Here is a 23034-nt window from a genome sequence, read left to right as displayed (position 1 = left end):
AGGTTAACATACATGTGCCTTTAGTTTTGGGTTAATTGAGTCCTTCATTTGCTAAGTATTGAGTACTTCCTATGCACCAATACTGAGTAAAGCACTGCTAACACAAATTCCAATGAAAAGAAATGGCTCTACCCTCAATAAGCCACAGTTTAGTGAGGGGAAAGTGTTATGCAAATAAATACTTTCAGTAGAGCAAGGTAAGTGCAAAAAAGGGGTGTGCTTAATTACCAAGCACGAGACCCACAAACTCTACCCACAGGACCAAGGAGAGAAAGGCAGGCAGGCCCCTTGGCAGGTTTTGCAAAGGAGCCCTATAATTAGTAGCATACTTTCTTGGCATGTTAGAAGTAGAAGACAAGAGGAATTAGGTGATGACAATTTATAATCTACTCCAAGGGTCTATGTTTATAGACACTCTATTTTTATTTTTATTTTTATTTTTTGAGACAGAGTCTCACTCTGTTGCCCAGGCTAGAGCGCTGTGGCATCAGCCTAGCTCACAGCAACCTCAAATTCCTGGGCTCAAGCAATCCTCCTGCCTCAGCCTCCCGAGTAGCTGGGACTACAGGCATGCGCCACCATGCCCGGCTAATTTTTTCTGTATATATTTTTAGATGTCCATATAATGTCTTTCTATTTGTAGTAGAGACGGGGTCTTGCTCTTGCTCAGTCTGGTCTCGAACTCCTGAGCTCAAATGATCCACTCGACTTGGCCTCCCAGAGTGCTAGGATTATAAGCATGAGCCACTGTGCCCGGCCTATAGACACTCTAAAGGCACAAAACTCACCACATCCAGCCCAGCTGGGTAATTGATGGCTCATTACCCATTGCATCAAGACAATCTGAGGCCAGATTTAAATCCTGCACAAGTTCATTTCTTTTCTTCTGCTCCGTGCACTTGCCTCTTGCATTACATGCATTGGACTTCAGCTCTGCCATTTAGCCCAGGATCTGGTTTCTCCCAGCTTTTGACCTTGAACTCACTGTCTGGCTGCAGCTCTTTCAATTGCTGATTCTATGGAAGGTCTTAGGGTCCCTTCAACTGCCTCTACCAGTTACTCAGTAACTAACTCGCCAATCTGAGATTCCCAGTGAGGCGAAAAGGAAGAGCTTCCAGGCACTCTGAGTTTGCTCCACTTGACTAACTTGGCATTGTAAAGAAAGTTTCTCCTTTGAGAGGTGAATTCCAGCTTTTACAGTCAGAGAAGCCAACAATTCTGAGCCTGCAAGGGCCATTCCCATCCTCCTGCAGTGCTGGCAAGTGCACAGTGTCTTCTCTGTCCTCCCTGACACTGCACCAAAGACCCTACAGTTTCATGGCATCCTGCTTTGGCTGCATTCTTTCTTTTCCTTTTTTTTTGAGACAGTCTCACTTTGTCGCCCCAGCTAGAGTGCAGTGGCATCATCAAGGTCATTGAAACCTCAAACTCCTGGGCTCAAGTGATCCTCCTGCTTCAGTCTCCTGAGTAGCTGGGAGAACAGGCATGCACTACCATGCCCGGCTAATTTTTCTATTCTATTGTAAAGACAGAATCTCACTCTTGCTCAGGCTGGTCTCAAACTCCTGAGCTCAAGCGACCCTCCCAAAGTGCTAGGGTTACAGGTGTGAGCCACTGTGCCTGGCTGCATACTTTTTTGACCCTCTAGGCGCCATATTTATTTGGGATAAGAAAAATCATAAAACAATTTCTGTTTTCTTGCCCCACCAGGAAACTCTGAAATGGTTTGTGCCCCTCATATAGCCAGAAAGATCCTGCACAGAATCCACTCTGCTGGATTCCTCATGGGACCATTTGGAATAAAAAAGACCCTGGCAGGCATCTGCCATTTCAGCTAAGGACAGTTAGTGAGCCTCTCTTTCATGGAATTCTGCTTCTTGGCTCTGGATTTGACCTGTGTACAAGTTTCTAGGAAGAACTAAGCATAATGATGCCGTAAACCAGCTCAGATGCCCAAGGAGATGACCTTACAAAAATAATAGCCCTGCAGTGTGGCAAAAAATAGGCTGGCTACCTGTCTATACCTGCTCGCTAGTCTGGCCAAGCCCTGAACCTGCCTGAGGCTTGTCCACAGCATGGAGGCCCATGGGGACAACGATAGTTGTACGTGTATTACCATAGAGATAAGTGTCATTTGTGCTATGGGGTGGGGCTTGCTGCATGTCTCTCCCAATAACCTGCCAAGTCTAATCCTATTCTTACCATCTCCTTTTTCTTCATGCCTGACTATTTTTTGCAGGAATTTGTCCTCAGGCCAAGTCACAAATGTTTCTAGAGTATCGAGTCACCTTGCCAACCAGAGCCAATCCAGTGGGCCCAGATACCACCACACCGAAACTTCTGGTTTGGTGAATGTCAATACCAGGCACACTTTAGTGGGGTTGAGAGATGGAAAGGGGCTTGTCCCACGTGAGACCCATGATAGCTGGCCATGGAACTTGTGAGGCCATTGACACTTTTATCACAGACTTGTTACAATAATACTGGGATTTACCAGTTTCAAAGTCCCAGGTTAGTGTTCTGGAACCTTAGGTGGCAGCACCCTCCTCAGCCACCTGCCTGTCACTCATCAGCACCACTTACAGGCCTCAAAATCAGCGCATGACCACCTGCACCCTCCAAGTCACCCCTCACTTTCTGACTCCAGCCTTCATCTGGTACAGCCCAGGCCACTGGCCAAACACATGTGTTTGTGGGTAAATAACTCCTCGTGAGTGACGGTCTTCCATCAAGCTCATGCCTACTGCTGCTCGTATTGATATACAATGTCCAGCACTGGGTATAGTACCAAGTAGGCTCTTTGTCCACAATGTCTATTTTCATTATCATTATGCTATCTGATGCTTCCTAAATATACAGTTTTTGAGTTCAGAACCATCTTTCTCAACCAACTATCAGCTAGACATTCCTACCTTAATGTCTTGCCATGACCTCAAATTCAACATAATTAAAACAAAACTCATTCCCTCCAAATCAGGTTTTTCCCTCCAGCTTTTCTATATCTGTTATCAATCAGTCTTTGGGATTAAAAAACCTCAGAGTCTTCCCTCTAAATCCTCCCTAACAATCGTCTCTCATATGGGCTCCTGGGCTCAAGCAATCCTCCTGCCTGGGCCTCCTGAGTAGCTGGGACCACAGCCGTGCGCCACTGTGCCCGGCCTCTCAAATCTAATCAGTTCCCTGATACTTCAGATTATTTTTTAATAATTCCCTAACCCAGTATTTCTCAACCCTGGCTGTACTTTAGAATTATTAGAGGATCCTGGGACCATCTCCTCGTACGGTTGTGCACATTATTCACTGTGCAAGGGCGAGTGGGGAGTTGATCCAGCTCATGCTCTGCTAGCTAAGCCATTGGCCCTGGCACGGAGCTACATTTGATGGGAGAAAGGGGGGCCTTTTGAACTCCCACAAAGGCACTGTATGGACTAAGAAAGCCCTGGCCATCCCTCTGAAATTCTGATTTGGCAGACCTGATTTGGCATTTACATTTTAAATAGTTCCAGTGAGATATATAAACCCTACTCTCAAATAGCTATGTTCCCTTCTCCTTCTTTTTCATGATATTATTGTGACACATATTATTTCTTTGTATGTTACAAATGCAACAATACAGTGCTATAATTATTACTTCTTTTTTTGTTTGTTTTTTTTTGAAGACAGAGTCTCACTCTGTTGCCCGGGCTAGAGTGAGTGCTGTGACGTCAGCCTAGCTCACAGCAACCTCAAACTCCTGGGCTTAAGCGATCCTACTGCCTCAGCCTCCCGAGTAGCTTGGATTACAGGCATGCGCCACCATGCCTGGCTAATTTTTTCTATATGTATGTTTAGTTGGTCAGATAATTTCTTTCTATTTTTAGTAGAGACGGGGTCTCGCTCTTGCTCAGGGTGGTCTGGAACTCCTGAGCTCAAATGATCCGCCCGCCTCGGCCTCCCAGAGTGCTAGCATTACAGGTGTGAGCCACCGCACCCGGCCCTACTTCTAAAGAATCTCTGAGAAGGAGAACCGGTAGTATGTATTTATAGACTTTGTTATATTAACCTTCTTATTTACCCTTCCTGTTCCTCTTTATTTCTTCCTATGGAGTTGAGTTACCATCTGGTGTCATTTCCTTACTCCAGTATAGCTTTGCTCCCACCTGTCTCCTTTGTGCTGTTATTGTCAAATATATCACATTTTCACATGCTATAGGTCCCAAAATATAGTTCTATACATATTATTTTACACAGTTGCTTTTTTAATGAACTATAACTCAAATATCACAAAATTCACCCTCCAGTGACTATTGATGACTAATAATGAGCATCTTTTCTTGTGCTTGTTGGTCATTTGTAACTCTTCTTTGGAGAAATGTCTATTCAGATCCTTTTCCCCTTTTTAAATTGGGTTATTTGTCTTCTTATTGTTGAATTGTAGCAGTTATCTCTAATAAATTCCTTTGTTTTTTGAGACAGAGTCTCGCTCTGTTGCCCAGACTGGAGTGCCATAGTATCAGCCTAAGTCACAGCATCCTCAAACTCCTAGGTTTAAGCCATCCTCCTGCCTCAGCCTCCCAAGTACGTGGGACTACAGGTGTGCGCCACCATACTCAGCTAATTTTTTTTCTATTTTTCTATTTTTTTCTATTTTTTTTCTATTTTGTAATTCTATTTTCTATTTTTAGTAGATGGGGTCTTGCTCTTGCTCAGGCTGGTCTTAAACTCCTGACCTCAAGCAATCCTCCACCTCGGCCTCCCAGAGTGCTAGGATTACAGGCACAAGCCACCTCGCTCAGCCTTTAATATATTCTTGATATAATTCATTTATCAGGTACATGATTAGCAAATATTTTCTCCCATTCTATCGGTTGTCTTTTCACTGTCTTTACAGGTCCTTTAAAGCACAAAATTTTTTCTAACTATTCTTTTTTTTTTTTCAAAATATTAAGGGGATACAAATGTTTTTGATTACATGGATTACTTTTGTAATGCTTGAGTCACACCTATAAGTGCCCATCACCCAAATAGTGCTGATTGATTTTACCCATTATGTAGGTTTTTGCCCCTCCCCTCCCACCTCCTCCCTACTTGATTTCCACTGAGTTTTACTACAAAATTTTTTAATTTTGAAAAATTTTATACTTTTGATGATTCCAACTTATCTATTTTGGTTCTTTTGCTTTTGGTGTCGTATTTAAGAAACCACTGCCTAATCCAATACCGTGAAGATTTACCTCTATGTTTTCTTACAAGGGTTTTATCATTTTAGTCCTTACATTTAGGTCTTTGATCCATTTTGAGTTAATTTTTATGTGTGATGTGAGGTGGGGGACCAATCTCATTCTTTTGCATGTGGACATCCAGTTGTCTCACCACCGTTTATTGAAAAGACGTTTCTTTCCCCTGTTGAATGGTTTTGGCACTGCTTTTTTTCCTTGGGCTGCTGTAACAAATGACCACAAACGGGGGGTGGCTTAAAATAACAGAAAGTTTTTTTTATCTCACAGTTCAGGAGAACAGAAGTCCAAAATCAAGGAGCCATCAGGGTCAGTTCCTTCTGAATGCTCTGAAAGAGAAACCATACCATGCCTCTCTCTTGGCTTCTGGTAGCTGCTGGCAACTTTTGGCATTCTTTGGTTTACAGATGCATTGCTTCAATCTCTGCCTTCATTGTCATGTGGCATTCTCCCTGTGTATCTGTGTCTGTGTGTGCCCTTCCTTCTTAGAAGGACACCAGTTATATTGGATTTAGGACCCATCCTAATCTTGTGATCTCATCCCAAATTAACTAGTTATCCTCAAAGGCCCTATTTCCAAACAAGCCTACATTCTGAGGTTCATGTGAACATAAACTTGAGGGGACACTGTTCAACCTAGTATAGTCTACCCTCTGGTCTCCAAAAATCACATCCATGTGCAAAATACATGCACACCGTCCCAAGACCCCCAACAGTCTTAATCCATTCCAGCACCAATTCTAAATCTCAAATCTCACTAAATATCAACTCAAAAAGTCCCAAATCTCATCATCTAAATTATTCAAACAGGTATATGTGAGACCCTGGGTATGTTTAATTCACATACTACCCATCTATCCAGCTTCTTTACCTTGCCGATTTGTTTCCAATGGTCCAATATTGTTGGAATATTAATAGTTACATCAAACCTTGCTGCTAATTCATGCATAGGTTGAGAAGGATTCGCTTCCACTACAGCTTTCAGCTCATCATTATCCACCTTGGTCTCACGTTGCCCACGTGGCTCATTTTCAAGATTAAAATCACCAGAACAGAAATTCTCAAACCATCGATGTACTGTGTGTTCATTAGCCACATCCTTCCCAAACACTTTGTTGATATTTTGAGATGTCTGTGCTGCATTGGTTCCATGACAGAACTCATATTTGAAAATAACTCAAATTTTTGATTTATTCATGGTTTCATAAAAATTGTTCTAAAAAAACTTTTGAAAGATAATCACAAGCCAAAATGTGTGTTTGACAGACTGAGCATGTACCTTCACAATAACAATAAAACCAGAAGTGTCAAAGTGAAATGTCAGAAATATCAACTGTCAAACTTAGTACTTAAGAAAATCAGACATTTCATACTTAATAACCTAATAGAACTTCCACTGTACAAGCTGGCTGGGAGAGGGAGAGGAGCAGTGGGGCCCCAGCAGTCTCAGCCTGCCTGCCTGGAATAGAGTTTCTGCCCCATGATTGGGGTGGGTGGGGAAGGGAGATGGATCCTGCCTGGAATAGAGCTTCTGCACAGAGGACAGGCAAGAGGATGAAACCCTGACAGCCTGTCCCACCATGGATGAAACTGTAGCCTGAGACTGGGAGCTGGGAAGAAGCTTCTTACTGAAAATACAGCTCTCAGGTAGAGCATCCTAAAACGGATCTGGGTGAGGACAGGGAAAGGAATGGTCATGGTTCAAATGCTGGTTGTTCTTACCAAGATTTAGATTTTCTTGAATAATATTAAATATTTCTCCATTTGCTATATGCCCTTAGAACAATTTCCAGGGATTTTATATGCTTGTGTTTTATTTTATAATTTTTACCAATAAAGTCGTTGTTTTGCTGGGGAGAGGGTCCACCTAACTCTTTTTTTTTTTTTTTTTTTGAGACAGGGTCTTGCTGTGTTACATGGGCTAGAGTGCAGTGGTATCATCATAGTTCATTCCAACCTCAAAGTCCTGGGTTCAAGTGATCCTCCTGCCTCAGCCTCCAGAGTAGCTGGGAGTACAGGCGCATGCACCTGTAGTCCCAGCTAATTTTTCTATTTTCTGTAGATGCTGGGGTCTTGCTCTTGGCTCAGGCTGGTCTCGAACTCCTTGCCTCAAGCAATCCTCCCACCTTGGCCTCCCAAAGTGCTAAGATTACAGTCTTGAGCCACTGTGCCTAGCCTATTTTATACTTTTTATTATGTGCATGAATTAGTTTTTAAAAAATTTAAAAGTGAACTTTCAATGTTTAGAAGAAAAAAAGTGTATAGGAGAAAAGATGGGAAGGAAATATTCCAAACACTAGAAAGTGACAGATACATTAAGATGATGGAGTCATATATGATTGTTTTCTTTCCTCAAGTTTTTTTCCAATTTTTTTGGCAAAGTGATATATCAAAGATGATCCTTTAAAAACAGAGACATAGAAAAGCTAAGGAAACCCTCCAGAATGCTTTTGGAATGCAAAAATTAAAAGAAATAAACAACAAATACATAATCACTTCCCAAATGTATCACTTTGGAGGGAAAATCTGGATTTTCATATCTCAGTTTTGCATAAAGCAAGGCTGACCCAGACTCGCTCTGCCCTTGGTTCTGGCAGTCACGATTGCTGCTGGCAAGCATGTGAGTCAGAGAAATGGGCAAAGAACCTCTCTGCTGTCCGTGTTAGCCCACGTCTGCTTCTGGGGTAATTAGCTGGGAAAGAGTGGTGAGGTTTCAGAAGCCTAGAGATGATGATAAAGCTCCTTGATGATAAGAGAAGTGAGGTTAGGAACAAAGTCTGCCTGGCTGCTCCAGTTTTGTTACTGAACAAGGTCCATGGGGATCTACCCAGCGGTAGGAATCTACTCAGCCACCGATGTCGCTCGGAAGGCCTTGGATTGTGGTTCACTGGCTAGCAGGTCCCCTTCAGCCTCAGCCCTCGCATTCCTCTTTCTCCTTCTTTCTTTTTAGTGATTTCGTATAGGGTCCCCACAAGTCTCCCAATCTCCATGAGGCTCATCCCTAAACTCAGACCTAGCAAAGGTTTCTGGTGCCATGGTGTTTACTGTGCCACCAGATCAGTATTAGGGAACAGAAAGGGCATGATGAGGATGGCTTTGGCTATTTGGGATCTTTCGTGGTTCCATACAAATTTTAAGGTTTTTTCCTTCTATTTCTGTGAAGAATGTCATTAGTATTTTGATAAGGGGTTGCACTGAATCTGTAGATTGCTTTGTGTGGTAAGATTTTGTTCTGGATGCTGAAATCACAGTGTGAACAGGATGGTGCTGCTGGCACAGGGGATGGCCTGATTGGCGGCTGCTCACCAGTCACTTTGACCTCACCAGTACCCAGACTCCTCTCAGTAATTTGAGGGATGAAGACGAAAATATCTCCCATCATGGGTCAGACGCTGGACTCTGAAACAAATTTGTTCCTTTCATGGGATAGTTTTTGACAAATTGGACCCAACTTCCCCTGTTAAAATGCAAATCCTTATTAAGAGTGGTGGAAGGGCAGGTGGACAAGTAATGAACCTTAGCAGCCACCAGCACTTTAGTATGAATTAGTTTAGGAACAAAGAAAACTTCCTGAGAAGACATGATACACAATGGGATGGTTAGGGGTTTTGTTATTGTTAGTGGTGGGGGTAATTGGTTATTTTAATATTGTGTGTGTGTTGGGGAGAAAGGAAGAGGCTGAAGAAGCATCCAGAGCCAAAGCAGTACTGAGTGAGGTGGGAACAATCTGACAGCTCGTGGTCCCTGCTCCCAGAGAAAACATAATTCAGGCACTAGTGAGACAAGATGGACCACTGACATCCTAGTTTCTCAAAGAAGTCATTGGAAAGGGAAGGATGAGCCAGAATATGTTGGAGAATACAGGCACACAGAACAGACTCATGGCGGTGGGGGCCCTCCCAGCTCCTGCTGGGTAGAAAGTGCCTGCTGGAAGAAATGGTTGTAAAGAGAAAGTTGAACTTGGCAAGAAAAATGTCTCAGGCCAGTCTCTACACTGCTAAGTAGGGCCTACTACACTGGCCTGCCAAGCCCTACACAGGCCATGTCTGCACAAAAATACCAGGGTTCGACTTACCTTCCGTTCTAAGAACTGCTCTGACATTTCCTTGTGCCTCCCTCGTCCCATAGATGGCAGAGCTTCCTGATCTAGTAACAGGCCAGCACTTCGTGAGTGGTCCGGCATTTGCCCTTCAGTTAACCAACCAACCACCACCAACCTCCCACTGCCACCGGAGGCCTAAGGAGGGCCTTGGAGTCTCTGGGGAATGGGCCACGCTCAGTGTGGTCCCACTGTGCTATGGCTCCTGACACTCTGGACAGGGGCTCTCCCCTGCACACACAAAGCAGTGTCTGGGCTTATAAAAACATGCCAACTTGCTTATAAATCAGTCCCTTCAGATGCTACAGTTCCCCAAGCCATAAAACCTCTGAGCTTTAAAGGTCTACAGCAAATATTAAAACCAATGACCCCAGGAAGTCTCAGTGTTTGCCATTTTCCACAGGAAGTAACTGAAGAGCAGAGAGATCCAGGGGTTTGTCCAAGTCTCACAGCTACTCAGTGGTAGATTTGGAACTAGAAAGCTTTCAACTCCCACTCAGTGTTCTTTCCTCTAGAATCTAGCCTCTGCCCCCTTGTTATTTTTGGCAGGAGAGAGAAGGATTATATTTGTGTCTCTAGAAAAGCTTTGCTCTTGGATTGAATTCTGATTTTCTCTTCTCAAGGCTCATTGAAAGCCACATAAAAAAATTTCTCTGCTGGATTTGAGTTTTTTTTTTTAAAAAAAGAATCTGAAGAAAAAAATAGCAAATCTGGTATCCTAATGAGATAATGAATGCACAAGTACTTTGAAAGAGGTACAGCATTCATAGCTTTTCAGATATAAGCTACTATTATGCTCTTGATAAGAAATGCATAGGTCTTACTGACTGGGGGCTAGGGGCGGGGGCCTGGTAGAGACGGCAAGTCACAGACTGTGGGACTGACGGTTTTCTCCAGAAGGCTGACTCATTTCTTGATTGTCCCAAGCTTAGTGAGCCGGGTTTCTTGGGGTTATTTCCCACCTTAGTAAAGAACTGCTTAGTGGGTTTTTTCTGGGGTTAAGCACTGCAGGAAGAGCTACCCACAGTATGGGGTGGATCACCTGCCTCAGGACTGCCCAGGCCGGCTGTGGTTACCGTGGTTAATGATGGTTTGCTGTCCACATAACCAGACTTCGGGAATCACCTTTAAAGGAGCCTCATTGTGCTTCTCCTTGCTGGAGCTGCTGAAAGGAGGTCATAGACAATTGCCAGAGGTAAGGAAAGAGTCAGCAGCTAAGCTGTAAAAACAGGGTGAAATTATTTCAAACAGGCATCCTAGAACTGGCTAGGATGGTGATCTTGTATGTGGGATGAATTCCTAAGAAACGGTGAACCTGGTTAATGTTCACAGCACACAACTTGGTGGAATACTGTGCCAGTTTGTAGTTTTTCAGTTGAAAGGCAACTGAAAATCCATTTTTATCTGACTTGGGCGAGACAAAACGAAACAAAACACCAGATCAACAAACAAAAAACACGCAATTTTATTGATTCATGTAACTGAAAAGTCTAAGGATAGGGCTTCTTTCAGGCACCATTGAATCTGTGGTTCATGCAATGTCATACAATTAGGACTTGGTTTAAACCCATCTCTCAGCCCTGCCTCTCATCGGTATTATCTTCTTGCTCAGGATCCTTGTGGTGGCCCCCAGACGCAGCAGGTCATCTGTAATGCTAGGGGTCCCAGCAAAAGACAGAGAGAATTTCTTTCAGGAATGTTCTCCTGTCCCACCAAATTCTAGGCTTCATTCTGATTGGACCAACTTAGATCACATCATCCCTGGGCTCTGATTGGCCAGAACAAAGTCCAGTGCTCCAACTCTGGGACCTAAGGGTAGATCTCTGCCATATTCACTTAGCCTGAGTTGGGAGGTGGGGTGGTTTCCCTAAAAGAAATCTGATGCACTGATATCAGAAGGAGGAAGAGGTGCGGGGCTTGGAAAAAATAATGGATGAGGATTCAGTGCTACACATTTAAGTGTTTGAAATAATTTCACCCTAAAATCAGAGTAGCTGAATTTCAAACACATGAGATTCTCTTGGAGCTCTGTCATCCTTTGATTTGTGATGGCTTGAAGGGAGGGCATACAGAATAAATGTTACAGAATAAATGTCCTGATGTTTAACTTCTAAGCACAGATATTGGGCTAGGTATGCCTCCCAGAAATATCTGCATTTTCTATTCTTTCTTCTCTTTTTAATATTTGTGTTATAAAAAGCGATTCCACAGCTTAATCTAACAATGATGGGGATTAGAGAATGGTGGGAATTTCAGGCAAGCTGGTGAGGGCAAGAAGTAGAAGGGAAGTTATATGGAGCTCCTCAAATGACACAAAAGTGGACGGTGGCCCACCCCCTGTACAGACGTGAGACTGCTCCTGCAGGAAACGTTCCCAGCCCTCTTGTTTGCAGTCCATGGCTCCAGTCCAACTGCACCAAACCATTCTGCTTTCCCTGATTGGATTGGCCAGTTTCCTCTCTGACCAGACCTCACTCTGCAGACAAAGGCAACTTCCCTCCCTCTTGTTCCCTTGGATACCTCCTCCCCTCTGCATCTACAGCTGCTCTTCTGACCTCTCACTCATGTTCCGGTTCAGATATCCTACAACCAGAACATCTCCAAGTCACTCCAGGGCTCCAGGTAACAGAACAAACCTTATTTGTTCCCCATGTCACACAATTTGAACTCTTCTGCCTGCCTTTTGAAATCCTTCGCAATCAGCCCCAAACTTGTTTCTTGCTCCACCTCAATACAGTTTGTTCTGGTTGGCACACACGGTCTCACCTCTTCACCTTTGCACACGAGGCTGCTCCCTGCTGCCTCACTCAATTCTACGTGGTGAGTCTCCTCTATCCACTGTGATCTAGAACAATGCCATCGTCGGTGGAGGTTGAGTACAATGATAATTTTTCACTGGATTTTAAAAGACCTCACTGCTTTTGACTTCATGAGTGAGCACAAAAGAACCTGAAACTTCGCTCATTTGCTGATTCATAGACCTTCAAAATCTCCCAGGGCCTTTTGCCAATTCACATGTTCACTGAGATCATCTATTCACCATTCCCACAACATGTTAGATTTTTTAGATTCCTCTACAACATGTTACTGTCCTGTAAACCTTACCTCTCTCTAGTCCCATCCCCATAACAATGTGCCCCTACTTACTTTGAACTGGCTACTCATTGGCTATGTTACTCCTGCAGCACAAATGATCTCCATCTCTTTCTATGCATCCTGCTCTTCATGAGAATATAGGAATAGCTTTAGCACTGAGACTGTAATCTTCAGTGCCTGTTAGGGCTAGGAAGGTAACTAGGAGTTTGTAACTAGGAGTGGTGAAGATGATGGCTAATTGGAAAGTGTAAGCCCAAGCTAAAGGCATTCACATTAAACATTTTTAAGACACTGTGGAACAAAGAAAACTCAACTGTCCATCCAAAGAGTCTAATGTGTGACAAGTGTGCAACCACTCTTTAGGCTTGTCTTAAAGTTTTTCTGTTTTGCAGGACTCTTCCTGGGCAGTACATTTCCTTCTCATCTGGTGGAGTTAGAACTTATTGTTTAAAACTCTTCCAGAAAATGTGGTAGTAGTTAGAAATGGAGGAGGGTTTGTGCAAATATTACAATATCTTTCTTTTTTTCTTTTTTTTTGAGAGACAGGGTTACCCTCTGTCACCCAGGCTGGAGTGCGGTGGCATGATCATAGCTCACTGCAGCCTCAAACTCCTGGGCTCAAGTGATCCTCCTGAGTAGCTGGGATTACAAGCACGTGCCACCACACCTAGCTTATTTTTAAATTTTTTGTAGGGATGAGTCTCGCTATGTTGCCCAGGCTGATCTTGAACTCCTGGCTTCAAGCCATCCTTCTGCCTCTGCCTCCCACAGTGCTGGGATTACAGGCATGAGCCACCATGCCTGGCCAGAATACCATTTCTTTGCCACTTTTCATACGTAAATATGAGATCATATGTAATCCTAAGTGAGCTATGTGAAGACTTGAGTACAGCCTGGAAATGTTATATGTTTAATATCAGCTTCTTTCTCTTCCTCAGAGTCAGACTCTGGATCTTTCCTAGACTTGGTCAATTCCAAGTCTCTACTTCTGCAGATACACTTTTCCTGTGAGAGGAAGCAAGGTTCAGTGGTTATGAGCACAGATCCAGAGCTTGCCTATCTGGGTTTAGACCCAAACTCCATAGCTTCCTGGCTGTGTCTGTATAACCTTGGGCAAGATAGGAAACCTCTATTTCCCTCAGTTTCCTCATTTGTAAAGTGAGGATACTAATTGTACCTACCTCATGTCAACGTTGAAAGGATTAAATGAACTAACATATAAAGCACAAGGTGTTGAAAGGTTGAGAAAGATGGGATAAACTTGCTTTTAAACAGTATTTTAGGCGAGGCTTGGTGGCTCACACTCACACTCCTATAAGCACAACTTCATTCTGGCTGCAAGGATCCAAATTCTTTTTACAGATTACATAGTCTAAACATATTATCGTAGGTTTTCATCCACGGTGAGCGCCCACAAAAAGCACTACAGAGAATGGTATCCTATTTCAAATACATCACCTTGAAAAGGTGAGTCACAACTCTCCTATAATCAACGTGACATAAAATCCAAGACTAATTATGGTCAAAATTCCCTGTGGTAATTTCTACCCCAGCAACTGTTATCACAAACATATGAATTTCTTAATAGAGTTAAATGTAGTCTATGAAACCCAATATATGTCCAACCTCTCTCCAAAAGAGGCAAATTCCTTCAATTTTATATAAATAAATCATATCTATAAAGAACTGATCACACTTGAAATGTAAAATTCAATTATACTTCAATATTTCTATTTATTTTTCCCATGTCATTCCATTAAGAATTTGTGACAGATTCTTCTTGCCTGAAGAACCCATAAGGGTTTTCCCCTGAGGCAGACGCTTTGCAAGGGGCTGCAGGTCCCCCTAAGGACCCATCCCCACTACTTCTCATTGCTCCCAGACCTATAAGATTCAAGTTATAGCAGGCCCCACAGAATGAGGTACAAAGTATAACCTGTGAAGAACAGCATTATTTTACCAATTTATATCAACCAATTCTCAGACTGGAACAAGTTCACAGACGTACAGCCCCTTGCATGAATTTACCAATTTATTTCAACAATTTACATCAACTAATGTTAATACATCAACCTGGGAATATGTGTAGGCATAGATCCTAAGAGTATAGGATCAGGGTGAAAGAAATATAAGTTGGACCAGGCCAAGTTGACTGCGATGAGCTCACTAGACAGAGATTCTGGATTTAATATGTTAGCTCAAGTTGCTAGAAATGGCTCTGGTAGTTTGTTTGGTTAGTTAACTGAAATCTGGACCCAAAGGTGTCCTAGAGTGAACGAAGTTTCCTTGCTATACTATAAAGCAGAATTTCTCTATCTTGGCACTGTTAACTGTGAAATTTGTCAGAATCCATGTGGAGTCACTTGTGCTAAAAACCCTGACAAATAGGCCATGAAAGGAAGGTTCTTATCTACAACCGCCTGATAACAAGAACTATCACAAAAGACTGCAAAAACCAAACTTGCACAAAGGCCATCACAACCTTACACAAAAAAAATACTTCTGTGAGGACATCTGCCCAGCAACTGCCTGTCCAACCTTGGACTTACGCCACCCTTGTTATTGACCCTTGTAGCCAAGGATACTTATCTCAAAACAATTCTGTAATCATCATTTTTCCTTTAAAACTCTTTGTCTTCCTTTACCTCCCTGAATATGCACATGGTTTACTATGGCAGACATATTCCCACTGCAATGCCTACTCACGAATAAGCATTAAGTCTCTCTCTTTGTTGTTTAAGTTGACATAACAGTTTGTTGTACTGTGCCTTGGAGGGTGTTTAGCAGCAGGGCTGAGACGAAAGTGAGGTGAGTGAGACATCTTGTTTTGTGCCCTGGATGCCTCACTTACTCCTCTCCATCAGATCGCAGCCAGCTGAGGTGCGTGCTGAGGGCGAAAGGAACGCAGTCGTGCACCAAGGCAGCCACAAATACCAACTGCAACCATGTGACCAGCTGCAGAAATCAGGTGCAATAGTTATGAGTATTTTTTCCTTATTTTGATATGAACATATTTGTGTCTATATTTACCAGTTTTTTTTTCTCTTCTCCTCTCCCATTCTTCTACAGTCTAACATAAAATGTGTTAATGGTGTTTAACCTTATATCTCAGTATTTGAGTTGCATAAGGACATGAAAGGAGAAATGTGAATCCTGTAGAAAAAAGATGAACACTACCCAAAGATGAATAAGGAGACTTTGTATCTTTTTGGGGGACGAGGGTTAGTATGCTTTCTGTTGTACAAGAGATAGTTATATTACTATTTTGTTAGGTGGGAGTATGATTTTGCTTTTTTCTTTATCTGGAAGTTAGGTATGGTTGAAAGTGGTACATATGGATGCCAAGAAGACAGGGTGGAATAAGATAATGAGTAACACTTACTAACCTCTCTTTTAGAAGTATATTACAGGTGCCACCTGGTCATATGGCCCTATTTTGTGTAAATAAGTTCTTTACCCAAATAACATATTTAAAATATCATTTTATATTCTCTTATCATGATTAACACATACAGAGACTAATGTTATCACAACTACGATCTACTCAGTGATAACCGAATTGTTCACTCTCTCATCCATTCAGCAATGTTCATGGAACACCTGCCACATGCCAGCACCGCAGAAGTGCAGAGGTGAGCCATACAGTCCTCATCCTTACAATATGTAGTTTACTCTTTTCTCAGTCATTGAGAAAACCTTGAAATGATTTCTTCAAGAATAACGTCTCAATGAGAAAAAAAAAGGAATTGAGAACTGGAGAATTTTGGACTCATAATAACAGTTTTCTTGCAGAAATTTCAATAACGCTCTCCTCTTTTCTGTTTGGCAAAATCCCCCTCGTGCCTCTAAGCTCAGCTCAAATGCCACTGCTCTCTCTTTTCTCCAACTCTTTCCTTCCCTTTCCTTGTACCTCACTTAACTTCTGGAATGGAAATGTCAAGGTTTCTTTTCCTCCTGTGCCAGCAGAACTTTACTTGTATTTCCATTATAATATTTATTGCATCATACAGTTTGCTGTTGTATTAATAAGTATTATTTGGTTGAAAGAAAGAGAAACTAACTTAAACTAGCTGAACCGGAAATCTATTATTAATAAAAGAATGAGAAGGAAACTCCCAAGACGCAAGTGCAAATAGCCAATTGAGCCTGAAGGACTAACTGAGGAGGGCAGACTCTTCAACCATCTCTCGTCCCTGATCCTCTCTGGGTGACTGGTTCATTCTCCTGCTGAAAATCAACTTTTTTTGCTCCCTAGTCCCCATGCCAAAAAATGTGGATGTCCCTCAGTTACCAAGTTTATCTGTTAGAGGTTAAGCCACATGAAGAGTGACTATCTCTTTTTGAAAGTGAAGCAATTGATTGGCCAAGTTTAGGGCAGGACTTATCTGGGGTGGGATGGATGATGGGTGGGCAGGATCACACTGTGTAAAACAGCCACCACCTCTATGGATGGGGATGGAGTAGTTAAGGGTAATTGGGGTCATGGTGGGTCATCTAAAATTTTCCGTTAGAGTTACATACGTGTCTGATCCCCCAGCTAGACTGTGAGCTCCTCAAGGATGGTGATAGTGGCTCATTCATCTTTGCATGCCTTTGCCAAGAAAAAAATATCTAGTGAATGAATTTATAACCAGTTCTGTGGCCCTTAACTCACACATTAGGCTCACACAAACATCTGAATTAATGCATATAGACATATTCTGATAGACATTCTGACACACAATAAACACTGTGTGACAGACATTGTTCTAGTTTCCTGCCCATATTCTTTCTCACCATCTTTCTTAGCAGAACTCCAATTTTTTTACTGGGGGAATCATTAACATTTAGTTAGCAATGTTTACTACTTTCCGAGAGGTGGTGATGTGACTTGGTTCTGGCCAATAAGATATTAGCCCAAGTTGCTGGTAAGGCATTTATGAATGCTTTGTAAAAGGGATGACTGTATTTGGCTTGAACTTTTTGCTTCTCTCTTCCCCTATCTGGAGTGTGGATATGATGTTTGGATGTGCAGCAGCCATCTTGTGACCATGAGAATGAAGGTTGCTCCTTAACATAGGGGATAGGAGAAAAATAGAAGGAGCCTAGCTCTTTGAGGACATTGTTAAATCTTTGTGTACAAAGGATCAGCCCCAGACTTCTTGTTGGCTGAGACAAAAAGCAAACAAAAATGAAACAAAACTGGTTTGTGTAAGCCACTGTTGGTTTTTTTCCTGTTACTTGTAGCTGAATATAGTCCTAACAAACTTAAATCAGCAACAACTGTTTAGCCAGGCATAGTGATATGTGCCTGTATTTCCAGCTCTTTGGGAGGCTGAGGCAGGAGGATGGCTTGAGCCCAGGAGTTTGAGACCAGCCTGGGCAACATAGCAAGACCTTGTCTAAAAAAAAATCTGTTTTAAATTAGAACTCATTTTTTAATTGTGCAAGTCATATTCTTGCCTAAGGAAAGATACTAGATGCTTCTAGGTCCTTTAGAGAAGTTTTGCCAAGTATTATCCATGATGATCTGCCTCAAACAGCCTCTTGTTTAAGAAGGCAAATTTCCAGAGTACCTGTTTGTCTAGCGTGATCTCCCAACTAAAAATCAGAATCACTGGGGCTGGGACCTGGAAATCTGCCCTTTTAACAAACTTCCCAGGGGATCTCCACGCTCAGAAAATCTTAAGAACCACCACCAAATAATCCTAATAAGTTTGAATCATTTGCTGGGTGGGAAGGTAAATGTAGCTAGTTTTGTTTTCTTTTTTTCCTTCAGTTCAGCACTAATCGCCACACATATCATGCTTAATTCAAATATAATCAAGGAGGGTCCAACCTCCCTCTGGAGGGGAGAGAACTGTCAAGCTTCAATGAAAGCACACAATTTCCTATGTGGTTTCAGCAAATGTTCTGCTTTCTTTATTAAGTTTATTTTAACTAAATTTGCTAAGCTTCCTCTAAATATGTTATAATATCCCTACCCCCTTCCCTTTTTGAGCACTGCCAATCATATTCCCATTTCATATATGCAATTCTGCACAGTATCATATTCTAATTATCTAATAAATTTGAAATGAACACAATCCAATATAATTCTGATTTAATATTCCCTTGGTTTAGGCTTTCTTGAGTTATTAATTCTTTTTAGGCGCAGAATAGTCTTACCCAATTTTGTCTTTCATATTGGACTAAAAGTTATTCTTATATGAATAAACATAGGTAGACACAATTTTCAAAACCCCAAATCTTGAATTTAAGTATGATCAGAGGTCTTTTATTAAGTAACACCAGAAACCATTGATCACTATTGGACCCCCTAAACTATCCTGAACCTCATTTCTCAAAACACCCCAAAGTACATTCTCCTCACCAGTCACTATGCTGTGGTCACTCATTCCTGACTCCTCTTTGCTTATGCTGTTGCCCTACCTAGGGCAGCCAACCCCACCTCCTCTAGAAAGCCTTCTTCAATTACTCCAACCTATTCCACTAGCTCTCTTCTCTAAATTCTTATTCTATTTACCAACATTACCGCCTAATTTTTAATTTAATTAATTAATTTATTTATTTATTCTTAAGAGATGAGATCTTGCTATGTTGCCCAGCTGGCCTCGAACTCCTGGGCCCAAGAGATCCTCCCACCTCAGCCTTCTGAGTAGCTGGGACAACAGGTATGTGCCACTGTACCCAGAAAACCACCTAATTTTTTAAATCTTCCCAAAAGATATTTTGGCATGTCAGTCTCCAACTAAAAATCCTTCAATAGCACTGTTTTCAACACTGAACACAACCGGAGCCTCCCATGCTCTGCTCGGTGCCAGGGATACACAGATGAATACAACCCAGCCACTGTCCTGTGGGAATTATGGACTGATGGGTTATTCATAATGGGGGTGCACTAGAATTCTCAGCTGGCCCACAGAATGGACTGGAAACAACTTCAAGGCCCTCCGTGATCTGTCTCCAATTTATTTTGCCATTTTTATCCCCTCTTCCCTTTGATCCAAATACACTGGGCTACTTGCTGCTGGCCAAACACACCTGCTCCCATTCTCTTAATTTGCTCACTTTGATCTCTGCTCCTGAAGTGACCTCTTCACTGCTGTACCTATGTCCATTCTGACATATCCTTGAAGACCCAGATTTCAAATGCCATGTTCTTCATGAAACATAATTGCTCATGAAGTTCAAATTAAATCAAGTTTCTCAGAAAGAACTGCACCTAAGACCAAATGCAATGGCTAGTTCTTGATTAAATCCTGGTTTGAACAAACCAGCTCTAAGAGATTTTGGGAGTCAATTAAGGAAATTTGAGTATGAACTGGCTATAAAATGATATTAGGGAATTATTGTTAAGCTTAGGAATTATGTTATTGTAGTTATGTTAAAAAGTCATTCTTTTTAGATGTGAAAACTGAATTAAGTAGAGTTAAATGTTATGATAGCTCAAAAATGGATGAAGGAAACATAGCAAAATGAAAATTTGGTAATGGGAATACTACAGATGTTTTTGGATTATTCTTTCTACTTCTCTGTACATTTGAAAATATTTCTAATCAAAAGTGAAAACAAGAACTCCAGATATTTTTTTGCCAATAAAAGTAAGACACATTCACTAAAGAAAATCTGGGGACAAAGAAAAGTAACACAAATAAAAAGGAACCATTATCCTACCACACAGAGATAATCATTGTTTATATAATGATGCATTTCCTTCTATAAGCTTATAAACCTAATTATTTTATTTATTTATTTTTAAGGACAAATAAAAATTGTGTATATTTATGGTGTCTGACATGGTGTTTTAAAATGCACAGTTCTTTTTATTTTACAAAATTGTGATTACTCTGGACATATAGTTTTGTACTGATCTCAGATTTTGAAAGGACATATAAAAAAGGTGGAAAGAAGAGCATATAAATAAAAGAGAGGCTGAGTGAGGTGGCTCATGCCTATAATCCTAGCACTTTGGGAGGCCGAAGCAGGAGGATTGCTTGAGGCCAGGAGTTCAAGACCAACCTGAGCAAGAGCAAGACCCAGTCTCTACACAAAACAGAAAAATTAGCCAGGCACATGGTGCGTGCCTGTAGTCCCAGCTACTAGGGAGGCTGAGGCAAGAGGATCACTTGAGATGAGGAATTTGAGGTTGCAGTGAGCTATGATGACACCACTGCACTCCAACCAGGGCAACAGAGCAAGACCCTGTCTCAAAAAAAAAAAAAGAGAGAGAGAGAGAGAGAGAATGCTAAAATTTCTAAGTATGTTATATGTTAATAAAAAGTTAAAACACAAAAAAAAAAGAAGAGGAAGAAAGAAAGTTCACTAAACAGAGAGAATGATGCAGACAAGCCTTCTAATCCTCACAGACTCACATACCAGCAGTTAGTTCTCTTACAATCCTAGATCCCACCCAGATCAATGGAGCATTTCAAACCATCCCAGAATCACTTGCCTCTTTGCAGGTGCCAGTATTTGTAGTTCTTACTGCAGGCTCTCCACGCTACTATGTGCTCTTTGAAGGAAATCACCAGCCTGGCTAACTGGGATCACCACAGCCATCAGCCACTCCAGCTGGGCCATCACTGCTGTGGTCCCATCTTGCCTGGGGTTTCCTGCCCTGCTCTACCTAGAACTCCTTCCTAAGGCTCCCAGTCTACACCTTGCCACTGTTCTTTTCTTCACATGCCTTCTTGCCAATGTTAGCTCCAGCAACATGACTCACTTTTTTTCTTTACAGAAATATCATTCAAATATTTTAATTCTTTTCATAATCATGTATAATAACATTAAATATATTTTTAAAGTTAGAAATTGCTACACATCCCACCACATCAATGCAACTGATTTTATGTTTACATTTTGTCATCTCTTTAGAAATTTGCACGTTTCTTTACTGGGAATATGCTTATATTGTTAAAATTTTAGATATATTACATAATCTTTTTGCATTCCATTTTAAATGGCCACATCATATATTCCAATGAACTGAAATATCTTCTGATGACCTGAAATAAATTGGAACAATTCCCTGGTTATCAAACACTTTATATACTTTATTCCACAACCTGGTTTTTGTGCTTCCTAGATCATGGACCTTTTCCCAAGTTGGTACATATATTTTCTACATTATTTTAAATGATTGTACCGCATTCCACAATAAGGATGTAATTTTATTCAATATTTAATTTTTTGGATTTTTCAATTTTTGTAGTTTTTTTCATTTTGAATAGTTAATACACTCCATGTTGTAAAATCAGAATAAGTAAAATGGTACACAGTGAAAAGTCACTCTCCTCTGTTAGTTCTCATTCCCACCCCAGTATCAAACCTCTTTTCTTAGTGTCTTACATTTCCTTTCAGAGTTCACTTAGGCAGATACAAGTAAATACAAATGTCATTTCTTATTTTTCCCTCTCTCTTCTTCATTAGAATGTAATATATTTATGTATACTGTCCTTCACTTTGTTTTTTATTTTATTTTATTTTTTGAGACAGAGTCTTGCTCTGTTGCCCAGGCTAGAGTGCTGTGCCATCAGCCTAGCTCACAGCAACCTCAAACTCCTGGGTTCAAGCAATCCTTCTACCTCAGCCTCCCAAGTAGCTGGGACTACAGGCATGTGCCACCATGCCCGGCTAATTTTTTCTATATTTTTAATTGCCTGGCTAATTTCTTTCTATTTTTAGTAGAGACGGGGTCTCACTCTTGCTCAGGCTGGTCTTGAACTCCTGACCTCGAGCAATCCTCCCGCCTTGGCCTCCCAGAGTGCTAGGATTGCAGGTGTGAGCCACCGCGCCCGGCCCCTCACTTTGTTTTTTGCAATTAGTAACTTATCCTGGAGATAGTTCCAACCCAGTGCATAGACAGTTTCCTCATTCTTTGTTTTACCGATGCCTGGCTCCCTACTGTACGGATGTCATCCTTGACTTCCACATTATGGACATTGTGGTCATCACTTTGACTCCCGATCCCATCTCTTCCCATTAATTCCAAAACCTTGTTCCATCTGTTATCCACCTCAATCCTTTTTTACTGACTTACATTTTTTTCCCTACAAACATTTCAGGTCTGTTATATGCTAAAAGAGAACTTTCCCTTTACTCCAAGGTCCCTGAAGGCTTCTGTAACCTTCAAACCTCTATGTAGAAGTGTCCATAGTCTTCATCCACAGCTTCCTTTTCACCACCCATTCTTTCCTTGACACTTTGTGATCTTCCTTTCACTTTCTTTCTCTATTAAAACTGATTTCTGGAAGGTCATCTAATAGAAATGTTCAGCAGTCTGGTCTATTTCTCGTCCTCACCCCTCTAACACCTGAAAATGGATACCTATTCATTCATTCCTTGACCTCTTATAAAATGGCTTCTGTCCACTCTACCCTGTTCATACTAAAACTGATCTCCAAGTGATCATCTAACCTGTTAATGGACAATCTCCCAGTAACCTGGCCATGGCTCACTTCTTCCACCCCCACTGTAGGTTCTTCTGTTACACCTACTCCCCACCATAGCCGAAGCCCTAGAGATTCTGTCTTCCCAATGGCTTCACTCATCTCCTCTCCTCTCAATCTATTATTGTCTACTACCCCTAAATCAGATCTTAATTTCTGATTATCTGGACTGTTAATAGTGGGCTCCTAACAA

Source organism: Lemur catta, chromosome 11, assembly GCF_020740605.2.
Source record: "Lemur catta isolate mLemCat1 chromosome 11, mLemCat1.pri, whole genome shotgun sequence".
Classification (NCBI taxonomy): Eukaryota; Metazoa; Chordata; class Mammalia; order Primates; family Lemuridae; genus Lemur; species Lemur catta.
This window is presented reverse-complemented; position numbering follows the sequence as displayed.